Source organism: Puma concolor, chromosome C2 (genome assembly GCF_028749965.1).
Source record: "Puma concolor isolate L17-30 chromosome C2, mPumCon1.1.hap2, whole genome shotgun sequence".
In the NCBI taxonomy this organism is placed as follows: Eukaryota; Metazoa; Chordata; class Mammalia; order Carnivora; family Felidae; genus Puma; species Puma concolor.
Genome location: NC_141675.1, coordinates 134081748 through 134097447, shown reverse-complemented (window position 1 = coordinate 134097447; position 15700 = coordinate 134081748). Strand labels below are relative to the sequence as shown.

The following is a 15700-nucleotide window of genomic DNA, read 5'->3' as shown; positions in this document are numbered from 1 at the left end:
CAAAATACCAGTATCTGAACCCTCTCCAGTGATCCTGATTCAAAGGGCCTCCAGTGGAGTCGTGACTGATCTACGGAGGAGAGTTCAGAGTAACTGCTAGGGATTTCCTAGCAGAGGAAACAAAAATTCTACCTGATATAATTGAAGGTATAAAATATTGGGAACTTAAATTTTTTCTTAACACATTATAGTTCATGAAATTAGAAAAGAATAAATATTAAAGTTGTTCATATCTATTTCAGACTGTTATATGAGAATTTCTCTAGTATTAATCACTTCAAAGCAGCAACATTTATTTTAAGTGTCTCTGGTAGAAATTAAACTCACCCTTCATGGGTTATCTCAACCACATACTAGAGGAAATCTTTTGAAATTATCCAGAAGGATTTTTATCGTAACATTTTCCTTCTAGTACTTTTTTTTTTTCCAGTCTTTCCCTTTTGCCTCCTTCTGTGGTAGACATTTTCATACCTATCAATCACTTCTTACTCTGTATATTTCTAGAAGGCCAGAAAGGCACATTATTTATTCATCTTTGTCACTCTAGGAAGCCAGCCCATAGTAGAATCTAGTATTTGTTGAACTGAGTATATTTAATTCATATGTTAATATGTTGATGTATGTTAATAAAAAGTATTTAAATATGTATACAATAACTCACAAATCATCACATCTGAATATGTCTTTTTAGAATGCACCTTTAAAATGTAAATTTTACAAAATTAATGTTTTTTTTTATTGGTTGGAGTTTTTTTTTTAGTTTTTATTTAAGTAATGTCTACACCTCACATGGGGCTTAAACCCACAATCCTGAGATCAAGCGTCTCATGCTTCTCAGACTGGGCCAGCCAGACACCCCCAAAATTAGTGTTTTACCCTTCATTAGGTTACTGAACACAAATTTTTCCAAGTATATCATCTCTAAGATTTAAGTAACTTTGAAAGGAGTAATTTACCTTATTCAGGAAACTATTCTTTAAACAATTATATCAAAGATGGGGGGGGAGGAAAAAAGTTAAATGGAGTCATTTACTTTTTTTACACTTTGGTTTATGACTATATTATTTCATAAAAACAGCAGCTAAAATTATGCCAATATCTGAAACTTATTAATACCTTTAAGAAGCCTTTGTGGCTAAGGGTGCCTGGGTGACTAAATTGGTTAAGCATCCGACTTCAGCTCAGGTCATGCTCTCACAGTTCGTGGGTTCAAGTCCCATGTCCAGCTCTGTGCTGACAGTTCAGAGCCTGGAGCCTGCTTCAGATTCTGTATCTCCCACTCTTTTTGCCCCTTCCCCACTCACACTCTATATCTGTCTCTCAAAAGTGAATAAACATTTAACAAAAAAAGGCTTTGTGGCTATAGTTAGCTTAGAAATTATGTATACAAAACTGTAATGAGATAATGTCATTAATTCTGGATCATGCGAATTATTGATCCTTTGATATATTTTTCTAACTCTTTATTAGAGAGAGAGACTGCACGTGTGCTCACGCACACACACACACACACACACACACACACACACACACACACACACAGACAGGAGAGCAGGGGAGGGGCAGAGAGAGAGGAGAGAGAATCTCAAGCAGGCTCCATGCTGTCACCACAGAGAACGACTCAGGGCTCAATCCGAAGAGCCTTGAGATCATGATCTGAGCCAAAACCAAGAGTCAGATGCTTAACCTTTTAACCCACTGAGCCCCCAGGCGCCCCTGATTATTTGATATTTTCAAAACAAGCTGACAATAGTGCACAGCCATTAAATGAATTGTCCTAGTTTAGTAAAGCACCAAGCATTCCATATTGTATAGCCTCTAAACCAGCAGAAAGGTGATTCTTGGTCTGTCAAGAAGGTGATAATTGTGGAGACATAAACAACTATGGTTAACATAGCATATGTTCTTACGAAGATTTCTCAGCAGCAGTGAACTTGTCAACACACTGAGAGATAATTAAAATCCTATGAACACATTCAGAGATTGACTTATTCATAAGAATTAAAGGATTTTTCCCTGTTACCAACCTGGACTATGAAGGCATGTGAAGCAAGAAACTTTCTTTCATAGATGACACTGGCTGATTTTTATATTTTCTGGAAAATGAAATGAAGGTTTCTGGTGCACCTGCCTGCCTCAGTCCAGAGAGCATGCAACTCTTGATCTCAGAGTCATGAGTTCAAGCCCCATGTTGGGTATGGAGCCTACTTACTAGAAAAAAAAAGAAGAAAAAAGAAAGAAACGAAGGTTTCTCACAAGTGTTCTACTTGCAGTATCAAGAACATGGGTTTCATGGGTTAATACCATCCAAGACATCTATTTACCCCTGTGCAAATGAATTTATAAATACATTTTTAGTTTAATGCCATGTATATAATATTTAGAAATCAACCCTTAGTCAGTGACCTAGAATTTTTTTTTTTTTTTATTCCCAATAATGTGATTCCAGAAGGAATACACAGGAGTGGTAAGTTTAGGGGCACCTGACTGGCTCAGTCAGTGGAGCGTGTGACTCTTGATCTTGGGGTTGTGGGCTCAAGTCCTATGTTGGGTGTAAAGATTATGTAAAAATAAAATCGTAATACTAACCAGATCCAACAATACATTAAAATAATTATTCACCACAATCAAGTGAATCCTGGGATGCAGGGCTGGCTTAATATCTGCTAATCAATGTGATATATCATATTAATAAAAGAAAAGATGATAACTATGTGATGCTCTCAATAGATGGAGAAAAAGCATTTGACAAAAAACAGTACTCTTTCTTGATAAAAACCCTCAAGAAAGTAGGGATAGAAGGAACATATCTCAGGATCATAAAGGCCATATGCGAAAGACCCACGGCTAATATCATCCTCAGTGGGGAAAAACTGAGAGCTTTCCCCTTAACATCAGGAACATGTCAGGGATTTCCATTCTCACCAGTTTTTCAACATACTGTTGAAAGTCCCAGCCTCAGCAATCAGGCAAAAAAAGGAAATAAAAGACATCCAAATCAGCAAGGAGGAACTCAAACTTTCACTCTTCGCAGATGACATGATATTCTGTGTGGAAAACCCAAAGACTCTGCCAAAAAACTGCTAGAACTGATCCATGAATTCAGCAAAGTGGCAGGATATAAAATCAATGTACAGAAATCGGTTGCATTTCTATACACCAAAAATGAAGCAGCAAAAAGAGAAATCAAGGAATTGATCCCATTTACAACTGCACGAAAAACCATAAAATACCTAGGAATAAACCTAACTAAAGAGTAAGATACCTATACACTGTAAACTATAAAAAGCTTATGAAAGAAATTGAAGAAGATCCAAAAAAAAAAAAAAAAAAACCAAACAAGGAAAAACATTCTATGCTCATGGATTGGAAGAACAAATATTGTTAAAATGTCAATACTACCCAAAGCAATATACACATTCAATACAATCCCTATCAAAATGGCACCAGCATTCTTCACAGAACTAGAACAAACAATTCTAAAATTTGTATGGAACCAGGGGAACCTGGGTGGCTCAGTCTGTTAAGCGTCAGACTTCAGCTCAGGTCATGATCTCATGCACAGTCTGTGAGTTCGATTCCTGCATGGGGCTCTATGCTGACAGCTGAGAGCCTGGAGCCTGCTTCAGATTCTGTGTCTCCCTCTCTCTGCCCCTCCCCTGTTCATGCTCTGTCTCACTGTCTCTCAAAAGTAAATAAATGTTAAAAAAAATTGTAAGGAATAAAATAAAATTTGTATGGAACCAGAAAAGACCCCAAATAGCCAAAGTAATGTTGAGAAAAAAACCCAAAGCTGAAAGCATCACAATTCCGGACTTCAAGCTGTATTACAAAGTTGTAATCATCAAGACAGTGTGGAACTAGCACAAAAACAGACACATAGATCAATGGAACAGAATAGAGAACCCAGAAATTGATTCACAAAGGTATGGCCAACTAATCTTTGACAAAGCAGGAAAGAATATCCAATGGAATAAAGACAGTCTCTTCAGCAAGTGGTGCTGGGAAAACTGGACAGTGACTTGCAGAAGAATGAACCTGGACCACTTTCTTACACCATACACAAAAATAAACTCAAAATGGATGAAAGACCTAAATGTAAGACAGGAAGCAATCAAAATCCTAGAGGAGAAAACAGGCAACAACCTCTTTGACCTTGGCCACAGCAACTTCTTACTCGACATGTCTCCAGAGGCAAGGGAAACAAAAGCAAAAATGAACTATTGGGACCTCTGCACAGGAAATCTTCTGCACAGCAAAGGAAACAATCAGCAAAACTAAAAGGCAACCAACAGAATGGGAGAATATTTTTGCAAATGACATATCAGATAAAGGGTTAGTATCCAAAATCTATAAAGAATTTATCAAACTCAACACCCAAAAAACAAAAAATCCAGTGAAGAAATGAGAAAAAGATATAAATAGACACTTTTCCAAAGAAGACATCCAAATGGCTAACAGACACATGAAAAGATGCTCAACGTTGCTCATCATCAGGGGAATATAAATCAAATCCACAATGATATACCACCTTACACCTGTCAGAATGTCTAACATTAACAACTCGGGCAACAACAGATGTTGGTGAGCATGTGGAGAAAGAGGATGCAAACTGGTGTAGCCACTCGGAAACAGTATGGAGGTTCCTCAAAAAATTAAAAATAGAACTACCCTACAACCCAGCAATTGCACTACTAGGTATTTATCCCAAGGATACAAAAATGCTGATTTGAAGGGCACATGCACCTCAATATTTATAGCGGCACTATCGACAGTAGCCAAAGTATGGAATGAGTCCAAATGTCCATCACCTGATGAATGGATAAAGATATGGTGTATATATATACAATGGAATATTACTCCACGATCAAAAAGAATGAGATCTTGCCATTTGTAACAATGTGGATGGAGCTAGAGTGTATTATGCTAAGCAAAATAAGTCAGTCAGAGAAAGACAGATACATGATTTCACTCATGTGAAATTTAAGAAACAAAACAGATGAACATAGGTGAAGAGAAGCAAAAATAAAATAAAACAGACAGCGAGTCAAACCACAAGAGACTCTTAAATACAGATGAGGGTTGCTGGTGGGGTGTTGGGTGGGGAGATGGGTAAATGGGTGATGGGCATTAAGGAGGGCACTTGTTGGGATTAGCACTGGGTGTTATACATAGGGGATGAATCACTGGAATCTACTCCTGAAATCATTATTACAGTATATGTTAACTAACTTTGATTTAAATAAAAATAAAATAAAGTGAAATGAAAAATAAAATATGATCTTAAAAAAAAGAAAGTGATAAGTTTATACAGACTAAAATTAAAGATTTTATTGCTGTCCTTTGAATTTTCTTATCCAAGAATAGTCTGTTTGTTCCAATTGCTTTATTTGTTTTGGTCTCTGTCACTTCATGCTAGTTGCTTTTCTCCAATTTCTGCTAATTTCTTGTTTTCTGCTCAAAGGTTAAAATAGGGCAGAAAAAAGGAAGCATATTGAAAATTCCCGGCTTATAGGGGACATTTTTCCATTGTGGTCTCAGACTGGGTCAATCTGGGGAGACCACCAATAAAATTACTTTTAGAAAATACAACTGGTATCTAAACCAGTTGGGAGTAAACACATGGTTAGCTAACTTTATTATTATTATTATTATTATTATTATTATTATTATTATTTTTAAGGTAGGCTCCAGGCCCAACATAGTGCTCAAACTCATAACCCTGAGACCAAGAGTCTCATGTTCTACCGACTGAGCCAGCCAGACACCCCTGAGCCAGCTTTCTGGAAGGATGGCTGGAATAGCACTGAGGGCATCAACTTTAGTATATAAATACTAAGCAAAAATCTGCCCTCAGTTGAGGTGAATGTCCCCGTGCATATTGAAATGTTAAAAACCTGAAGAAAATTAACAGTAATTTTCTGAGTAATACAAGGATCTCAGACTGGTTTAATTCCTGTCAAATACCTCTCCTGATTTATATTGTAATCTAATGTTTTTGTTCTGTACACATTGTAGTGTATACCTTGTCATTTTTTTAATATAGCCAATGTTTTTGTTTTTTTTTTTTTAATTTTCTTTAATGTTTATTTATTTTTGAAGGAGAGAGAGACAGAGTGTGAGCAGTGGAGGGGCAGAGAGATGGAGGGAGACACAGAATCCAAAGCCGGCTCCAAGCTCTGAGCTATCAGCACAGAGACCAATGTGGGGCTTGAACCCATGAACTGTGAGATCATGACCTGAGGTGAAGTCGGATGTTTAACTGACTGAGCCACCCAGGCGCCCCTTAATATAGCCAATGTTTAACTAGATTTGTCTACATATCTTTTTCATCATTTCTTCTTGCATGTCAGACCACTTCTGGGATGATTTGCCTTCTTCCAGAAATATGTCCTTTATAAATTTCTTTACTGAGGATCTCTTTAAGGTAAACTTTGTTTCTGTTTGTCTAAAAATATCTATTTTTAATTTAAAAGGTAGAGTTCTTGGTATATAGAATTTGGGGCTTATTGGTCTTTTCTGTCAATGCTTTCAAAATACTATTCCACTGGGGATGCCTGGGTGGCTCAGTTGGTTAAGAGTCTGACTTCAGCTCAGGTCATGATCTCACAGTTTGTGAGTTGATCCCCACCTCGGGCTCTGTGCTGACAGCTCAGAGCCTGGAGCTGCTGCTTTGGATTCTGTGTCTCCCTCTCTCTTTGTCCCTCCCTTGCTCTTGTTCTCTCTCTCTCAAAAATAAAATAAAGACACTAAAAAAAAAAAAAATACTATTCCACTGTACTCTGGCTTCCTTTGCAGCTCTAATAAAGTCTATCTAATGATCTTTGTAGATCATCTGGCTGTTTTTAAAAATTTCTCTTTGGGGCGCCTGGGTGGCGCAGTCGGTTAAGCGTCCGACTTCAACCAGGTCACGATCTCACGGTCCGTGAGTTCGAGCCCCACATCGGGCTCTGGGCTGATGGCTCGGAGCCTGGAGCCTGTTTCCGATTCTGTGTCTCCCTCTCTCTCTGCCCCTCCCCCGTTCATGCTCTGTCTCTCTCTGTCCCAAAAATAAATAAACGTTGAAAAAAAAAATTAAAAAAAAAAAAAATTCTCTTTGATTTGTTGTTCAGTTTCATTACGTTGTGTCTAATATGCGATTTCTGTTTATTTATCCAGCCAGGGATTTCCTGAACCTGAGAGAATTCCTGTTATCTCTCAATTCTTGAAAAATCTCAATATTCAAATTCTTGTTGAATATTGCTTTTTTCATATTCTCTAAGATGTGCCCTCTGAGATGCCCATTAGATGTATGTTACAACTCATTCTATCCTTCACATCTCATCCTTTATCATTTTCATATATTTAATATTCTGAGCTGAATCCCAGGTAATTTTTTCAGTTTTATCTTCAGTTTGCTCTTCAGTTGTGTTGAATCTACTCTTCAATTCTCTGAGTTTTAATTTCAATTATATTTTTTCATCCATAGATATTTAGTCTTTTTTTATATTTGTTGGGTTTCTTATTCTGTACTCATACGTCCAAATATTTTCTCCCAAATATTTCTTACATTTCTTTAAACATATTAAATGCACTTAATATATCTTATGTGTGCAATAATTATGTGATTTGAAATCTTTGGGTACCTCATTTTGTTTTTTGTTGTTTATACAGATTCTTGCATGCGTTAGGCTTCTTTTTTCATGTTTTATGGTTATTTTTTATTGCAAGTGGGTATTTGTGGAACTTTATCTTTGTGGAGTATTTGAGGGTTTGAAGTGTTTTCCTTGAGAGAGAATTTATATTAGCTTCTGCCAGGATCCAAGGGCACTACCAATCCAGGAAAACTTTAAAAATAATTTTTGGCATTAAGCTCCCAAATGACACGATTAATATAAATTTGGATCATAAACCAGCATGAGGAAGGGCTGGTAGTTATAAATACTCTAAATTCTCAGATGAGGCTCATCATTCTCAGATCTTCTTTAGCCCTTTAAAATAAAATAACACTCCTGTAGTCTGTAGATTGGCTGTACACAGAAATCAGACCACATCTTCCTTTGTTGACAGCCCTCTAGGGTTTTTCATTGAGCTTGCTCCATTCAGTTTGTGGAATCACTTGAAAAACATTGTATTTAGTCGCTTTTGCAAGATTCTCTAGTGTCTGGGTGGAATAAATAAATCCTTGTTAAGGATTTCTTCAGCAGGTTTTCCTCAAACTATCTAAATTAGGGCATTTCCAGGGCCACATTCTGACTATTGGGGACCCTAGGTACTTTTATCTCTGTGGTCCCCTCCCACCACAAAAGATATTTAAAATTGTCTTTCACAACTGTGTTGGTAAAAAGACAAGTTTAATCCAGGCTACATTATATCATTATTTCTTCTGATTATTATTTGTTTTAATGTTTATTTTTTAGAGAGAGCACATGTGTGCACATGAGAGCAGGGGAAGATCAGATAAAGAGGGGGACAGAGGATTTTACGTGGGCTCTGTGTGGACATCAGAGAGCCTGATTCGGGGCTCAAACTCAAACTGCAAGATCATGACCTCAGCCTAAGCCGGACACTTAACCGACTGAGCTACCCAGGTGCCCCTATTTCTTCTGAGTTTAAAAGAAATGAAAACATTCTTTTTTTTTCAATGTTTGTTTATTTCTGAGAGAGAGAGAGGCAGAGAGCCAGGGAGATAGAGAATTTGAAGCAGCCTCCATACTGTCAGTGTAGAGCCCAACGCGGGGCTCAGACTCACAAACTGAAGTGTGAGATCATGACCTGAACCGCTTAACAATTGAAACACCCAGGTGCCCCAGAAATGAAAACATTTTCAAAGGCCCTGGATATACTGTCTCTGGGCATTACTTGCCTCTTCCTGCCTCTCAATTCCCCTCCTCTCAATTATAAGTTTTTCTGTACCTAAAACATTAAAGGTTTAATATGAAAGGGAAGGAAAAGAGTGAACTTATAAATACTCCTCTCATTTCTGTTTCACCTCTTTTGCTAAAGGTCCCATCCGTATGGTGTCTTGATCTTCAGTCCCTTTTCTCTACGTTTTCTATGTCAAAACAACCCACAAAGTACTGAATTTCCCCTGTACTAAAGATAAGGGATATGATATTTACCTAAGGATAAAAGTTTGCTGCTTGTTCTATTTAAGCTCTTCATCTCCATGTTATGTAGTTTGTATTTTGGCTTTGAGGTGTTTACGTTTGCTTGTTTGGGTGAAAGTAAATAGGACTGGCAGAATAAACCAGGAGCCTCTATCCTCTTTCTGGGATTTTACACTAACTCTGCTGGTAACCTCTGGAAAGAAAATTATATTCTTTGAATACTATAATAATCCTCAGGAAGAATTACAATGGCTGGTGTTTATGACGTATACATAGGGCATTTTGAGAACAGATGACTTAATGTTTGCACAGTGCTCTGGGCATTTTAGATCAAAGATGCTGAGCTTACCCAGCATTAAACCATTTAATTTATACTTAGATTATATATTTAAATATGACAGAAGTGGATGGAGCCTCATATACTTTATATTTTGCTGGTTTCTTTTTGGCTGGAGACAGCTTTCTGTCTGATAAATAATAGCAATGCTTTACATTTATAGACCATATAACATCTTTCATCCAAGGAGTTCAAAGAACTCTGCAATTATGACTCATTGTTCCTTAAAATATCTCTACAAAACTTGAGATGACATGCATTGAGGTAAACTGGTTATTGAGGTAAAGAAACTAGTGTCATGGAGGCATTAAAGTGTTAACGAGGTATTTTGGGAGTCAGAGACAGAATTCAGCTAAGTCTCCCCTTTCTCTGATTAGACCTTAACATTCCATCCCCATGATGGTAAGATCTACAAGGGCTTCGGTTGTGTTTATAAAAATGATAATACTTCTCAGCTGTGAAGAGTTGAGCTCTTCCTTCTCCAAGCTCATCTCATTTTCCTACCCTCCCTTTGCTGCACCCACTCTGCAGATGCTGTCACTTATGCCTGGAACATTTGACCTACCAGGTGGGTAGTTCCTAGTCATGGTTCCCATTTCAGAGTGTTTCCTTCTAAAATGAGCCCCTAATTAAATCAACTTTCAGAATCAGGGTTTCCCAAAGTACTAGGCACCTCCTCTTCAGAGGACTTGGCATAATTACAGTTCTATACTTGAATGTGTAAATTATTTGATCGTTTGATTAATGCCTATCCCACTCCCCCAATGGCAGGAAACATGTCTGTTTCCTCTTTCTAGTGTAGTCCCAACATCTAGTTTTGTGGTTGGTGCTAAATTTGACCTCAAAACCTATTTGTTGACTGAATTAATTTAGATTTTAGGAAAAGTGTTCTTTCACAATTCAAGCCCAAATCTGAACATTTCAATTCAGAAATATAATCAGTAAGACAATAGTTGACATTCTAAACTATTATTCTATCATTTGAATAGGAAAATATATAGAATGCCTCAACAACTTAATGCAAACTAAAACCATTAAGCCTCTAGTAAGATGACAAAAGACAAGTTAGGAAAATGGTGAAAGGGCATGAGCTCATTAAAAATATGATCAAGGTGGGAGCGCCTAGGTGGCTCAATCGGTTAAGCGTCCCACTCTTGATTTCATCTCAGGTTACAATCTCATGGTTTGTGAGATCAAGCCCCACTGTCAGGCTCTGTGCTGACAGCTTGGAGCCTGCTTGGGATTCTCTCCCCCTCTCTCACTGCCCATCCATGCTCGCTCTTTTTCTCTCTCTCTCAAAATAAATAAACATTTAAAAATAAATAGAAAGGGCCTTTCCTAATGCTACCTTTGTTTTGGAAAGAAACTCTAGAGGTAGTACAAGGATAGATCTGAAGGAAGTAGGAAGAAACAAAGGAGGAGATCTTTGAAGAAATTATTGTCATAGTTACAGTAAAAGCTGGTAGGGTGTGAACTCCAGTTTTGGTGAGAGAACAGGAGACATTTCAGAGAAAGGACCAGCAGGATTTGAGCCCAGTTGAATGTGGGCTCTGAGGAACAGGAAACAAAGCCAGGTCAGGTTTCTAGGTTTGGGCAATCAGTGGATAAGGGTGCTATTAAGTAAATAGGGAATAGAGGACAAGCAGGTTTAGTAGAGTATAAATGTTAGGTTTTTGGCGCCTGGGGGACATCCAAGTGGAGATGCCAGAAAGAGAGACAACCTGGCTGGAGATCCAGATTTTGGAACTTAGATTATACTCCTTTGAGGAATTAGTTTTTTTATATTGGTTGTAAAGCTCATAGCAGCCATGCTGTAAATATGAATTTCACAAGGAAGCTGATAAATACCTTTTTAGCCTATAGTCTTCCTGACAGAACATGATGATACATCCTTCAGAAGAATGTTTCTTTGGAACTTGCATTCACAAGGCCAACTCCACACTCCAGTAAAGCAACTTGTCTCCCTCAGACATAGAATTGGGAGCCAAGACTTCTTTGTCAAACCTTATTCTTTTTCCAAGAACAATGGAGCATCGAATGTTTGAGGGCAAGTTGCATATATTTAGCATGTGGGATTAATATTATAGTTTAGAGAGAAGAGACTACATTTACATTTAAACATGTGAAGGGGAGAATTGGCAGATTGTTCAGGTAGGGATAAGTGATCTAGCATGGATAGACGCTGGTGGGGATATAGGGGAAAATTGGGGTGAAGGACCTGGTCGGCATTGAGTGAATAGCAGGAGAATCAGCAAGAATAGAAAGCTTGGGACCATAGACTCCAGGCAACTTTTGCAACCTTATGAATTAGTTTGGGAAGGTATAAGCTGTGATTTATAAGGAAGGAAGAAAGGAAGGAAGGAAGATCGATCGATCGATCGATAGATAGATAGATTGGGGTGCCTGGGTGGTTCAGTTGGTTAAGCATCCAACTTTTGATCTCAGGGTCATGAGCTCAAGTTCTGCGTTGGGCTCCACATTGGGCTCCACACAGGGTATGGAGCCTACTTAAAAGAAAAAAAAAAATATATATATATGTATGTGTATATATACACACATACATACATACACACATACATATGGTCATTCAGAAAAAAATATTTTGTTCATCTGAATGACCAAATATATATGAGAAATATTTCTCATATATATTTGATCTTCATCTACACTTCCTGGCTCATAGATGCCAAAACTCTTGAAATTTCTAGAGCAATAAGAGCAATGAGAACACCTTTTGTTATAATGTTTGGTCTCTTGTCTTCAGTTCCTGAAAATGCTTCAGAGCCATAAAGGTGAAATGGATGTTTTGTTATTCATAACCAGCCCCTTTTCACCACCACTAGGTTTGCTAAAGAGGTGATTTTTGGAAATTCCCTACCTTTGGAGGCTGATTGCCTATAGAACCAGTCTTTTTTTTTTTTTTTTTTAATGTTTATTTATTTTTGAGAGAGAGAGAGACAGCACGTGTGAGCAGGGGAGACACAGAGAGAAAGGGAGACACAGAATCCCAAGAAGGCTCCAGGCTCTGAGCTGTCAGCACAGAGCCTGTCACGGGGCCTGAACCCATGAACTGTGAGATCATGACCTGAAAGGAAGTTGGATGCTTAACAGACTGAGCCACCAGGCACCCACAGGAGAACCAGTCTTGAATAGACAGGTGGAACTTTCATTTCCACCCTCTGAATTCTGAGAAGGGGAGAGGAGCTGGATGTTGAATCAATTAGCAGTGGCCAGTGATCAATCATGCCTGTGTAATGAAGCCTTCATAAAAATCCAAAAGGCCAGGGTTCAGGGAACTTCCCTGTAGGTGAACCAGAACTCTTCCAAGCGTGCCACCATGTAGGGCCCCAAACTCAACTATTACAAAAGCCCCTTTGTTTGAGCCTTTGCCCTGTATATCTCTTCATCTGGCTGTTGATTTGTATCCTTTAATATTCTTTGTAGTAAACTGGTAGTCAAGTAGATAAATGGGTTTCCTGAGTTCTGTGAGCTGCTCTAGCGAATTAATCAAACCCAAGGAGGGAGGTGTGGGAACCTCTGATTTATAGGCATTCAGTGAGAAGCACAGATGACAACCTGGCTGTGGCACCTGGCATCTGAGGTCCACTCTAGCAAATTAAACCCACGGAGAGGGTTATTGGAACCCCTAATCTATAACTGGTTGGTCAGAAGCACAAGTGATAAGGTGGGGGAGGGGCCACTTGTAAACTGAGCCCTCAACCTATGGAATCTGATGCAGTCTCTGGGTAGATAGTGTCAGAACTGAGATGAATTTTAGGACACCTGGCTGGTGTTAGAGAATCGGTTGGTGGTGTTGAACCCAGCACCCCCCCCCCACACACACATACAAACATTTAAACTGGGGAGCAGAAGGAGTGCCTGACTAGCTCAGTTGGTGGAACATGCTACTCTTGATCTCAGGGTTGTGAGTTCAAGCCCCACATGGGGGTAGAGGTTCCATAAAAAAAAATTAAAAAGTAAAAAAAAGTAAAGAAATCATCTTTTTAAAAAATTGGGGAGCAGAACCTTTATCAGCTATGCATTCTGCTAATCAGTAGTGAAGAAGAGAAGATGAAATAGAGGAGATGCCCAGGGATAGTGGGAGTAGGCAGGGTAAGGCTATTCTTTGGACCACCAGGTGACTCCCAAGCTGGGACAGCCTTTTGCAGTTACCTTGTATGTTTCTAATTTCAGATTGCTAGTAGGGAGAACATATCCCAGTTCACAACTCAAGTTCTCAAGAGCTAGGAAACTTGTAAATTTCTGATAAAGGAATAATTGTATTATTCTATAGATGGGCTTGTTATCAAGGTGATCTTACCTGTCCCTAATTTTACATGTTTAAAAGTCAGTTATGCATTCCTGATTCAAAAGTACTTGAAAGATTGAGGAAGCCCCCTTATCATTTAAAAGCATTCTCAGGGCATCTGGATGGCTCAGTAGGTTAAGTGTCCCACTCTTGATTTCAGCACAGGTCATGATCTCACGGTGTGTGGGATCCAGCCCCATGGTGGGATCTCCACTAGCAGCATGGAGCCTGCTTGGGATTCTCTGTCTCTTTCTCTCTGTCCCTCCCTCACTCATGCTGTCTATCTGTCTGTCTCTCTCTCAATAAATAAATAAACTAAAAAAAAAAAAGCATTCTTGACTCCACTGAGCTTTATAATTTCACTTTTATGAAAACTTTATTGCATATAAAAATAAACTTTGGCTGACTTGCTTGTTTATTTAATTTCCCTTCTGTTGCTAAGCAAGAAAGGAATACAGGGCAATTTGTGGCATTTTAGGTTTTTTTGTAATCTCTGATAGAGATTAAGTACATTCTGGCTTGACCAAGTGGAATTGCATTCAGTGCATATGTTAAACTCTGTTAACATGACAGGAATTTTGTAGACTATTCTGCAGATGTGTTAGGCCATGTCTTTTTTGAGGTTTTTTTTTTTATTATTATTATTACAATATTATACATTTCCTTCTTGCTTGATTAAGGAAAGAAATGGACTTCTGGTGAATAGTGCCAGGATATCCCATATGGCTCTCAATAAATGACTGCTGGTTTCCTGACATTCTTTTAGATGCTCTTTCATGCACTAAAATTGCTTAATGGACAGAAGAAGAATCAAATGGACAAACATTGGCAACTCAGATAGAAACTCAGATGACAACTCAGAGTGGATAAATAGGTTTGGTCTGCAGAACTGCAAAAAGCCATCTGCCAAAAGACATGCCTGCAGATTGTAGGGGCCAACTTCTTAGACCAATACTAAGATTCCAGTTAATCTCTCAAGGTTGAGAGCCCAATAAAGGCAGCAAGAAGGAAAGGTCTCAATTCAAGTCAAAAAACAAATAAACCAAAGTGGGTTATAATCTTCAAGAAGAAGAAATAAACATTGAGCCTCCTGATATCCTGGGTCAGCTCCTTTTCGTACCCTTTTATTTTTCCCCTCAGGTCCCAAAGGGCTGCTGAGAATTTTCTTTTCTCCCTGTGTTTATGGTGCTGTGACTTAGAAGCCTATACCTAATCCAAGCTCATTAAAATTTACTCCTACATTTTCTTCTAAGAGTTTTAAGTTTTAGCTTAAACTAAAAACTTAATTTTTAGGCATAGTGGCTCAGTGGGTTGAGTGTCCAACCCTTGATTTAGGCTAAAGTCATGATCTTTGGGTCACAGATCAAGCCCCTCATTGGGCTCTGCACTTCTCTCTCTCCCTTTCTGCCCCTCCCCAACTTGCTCTCTCTCTCTCTCTCTCTCAAAATAAATAAATAAACATTTAACCAAAAAAAGTTTTAGCTCTTAAATTTAGGTTTATGAGTCAATCTTATTCTTCAGCATGTGGATACCCAGTGTGTCAGCACCATTTATTGAAAAGTATATTTATCCCTCATAATTTTTTGGCACCCTTATTGAAAATCATTTGACCTAGGGCACCTGGGTGGCTCAGTTGGTTAAGCATTTGACTTCGGCTTAGGTCATGATTCATTGTTCTTGAGTTCCAGCCTGGCATCAGGCTCTCTGCCATCAGCACAGAGCTGGCTTTGAATCCTCTGTTCTCCTCTCTCTCTGCCCCTCCCCTGCTCCTATTCTCTCTTTCTCACAAAAGTAAAATAAACATTGAAGAAAAAAAAGAATATCAATTGACCATAGAATATAAATGTTTATTTCTGAACTCTCTTTTCTAATCCATTGATCTATAAGTCTATCTTTTTTATTTTAAAATATAGATTCTATTTTTATGCCAGTATGTCTTATATACTGTAGCTCTGTAATAAGTTT

The 15700-nt window shown here is 38.3% G+C and overlaps 1 long non-coding RNA gene across 1 annotated transcript in view; it reads left to right on the top strand.

The window, feature by feature from the left end:
* LOC147577547 (uncharacterized) overlaps positions 1-15700 on the top strand; it is a 92586-nt gene that overhangs the window by 1412 nt on the left and 75474 nt on the right. The window lies entirely within an intron of this gene.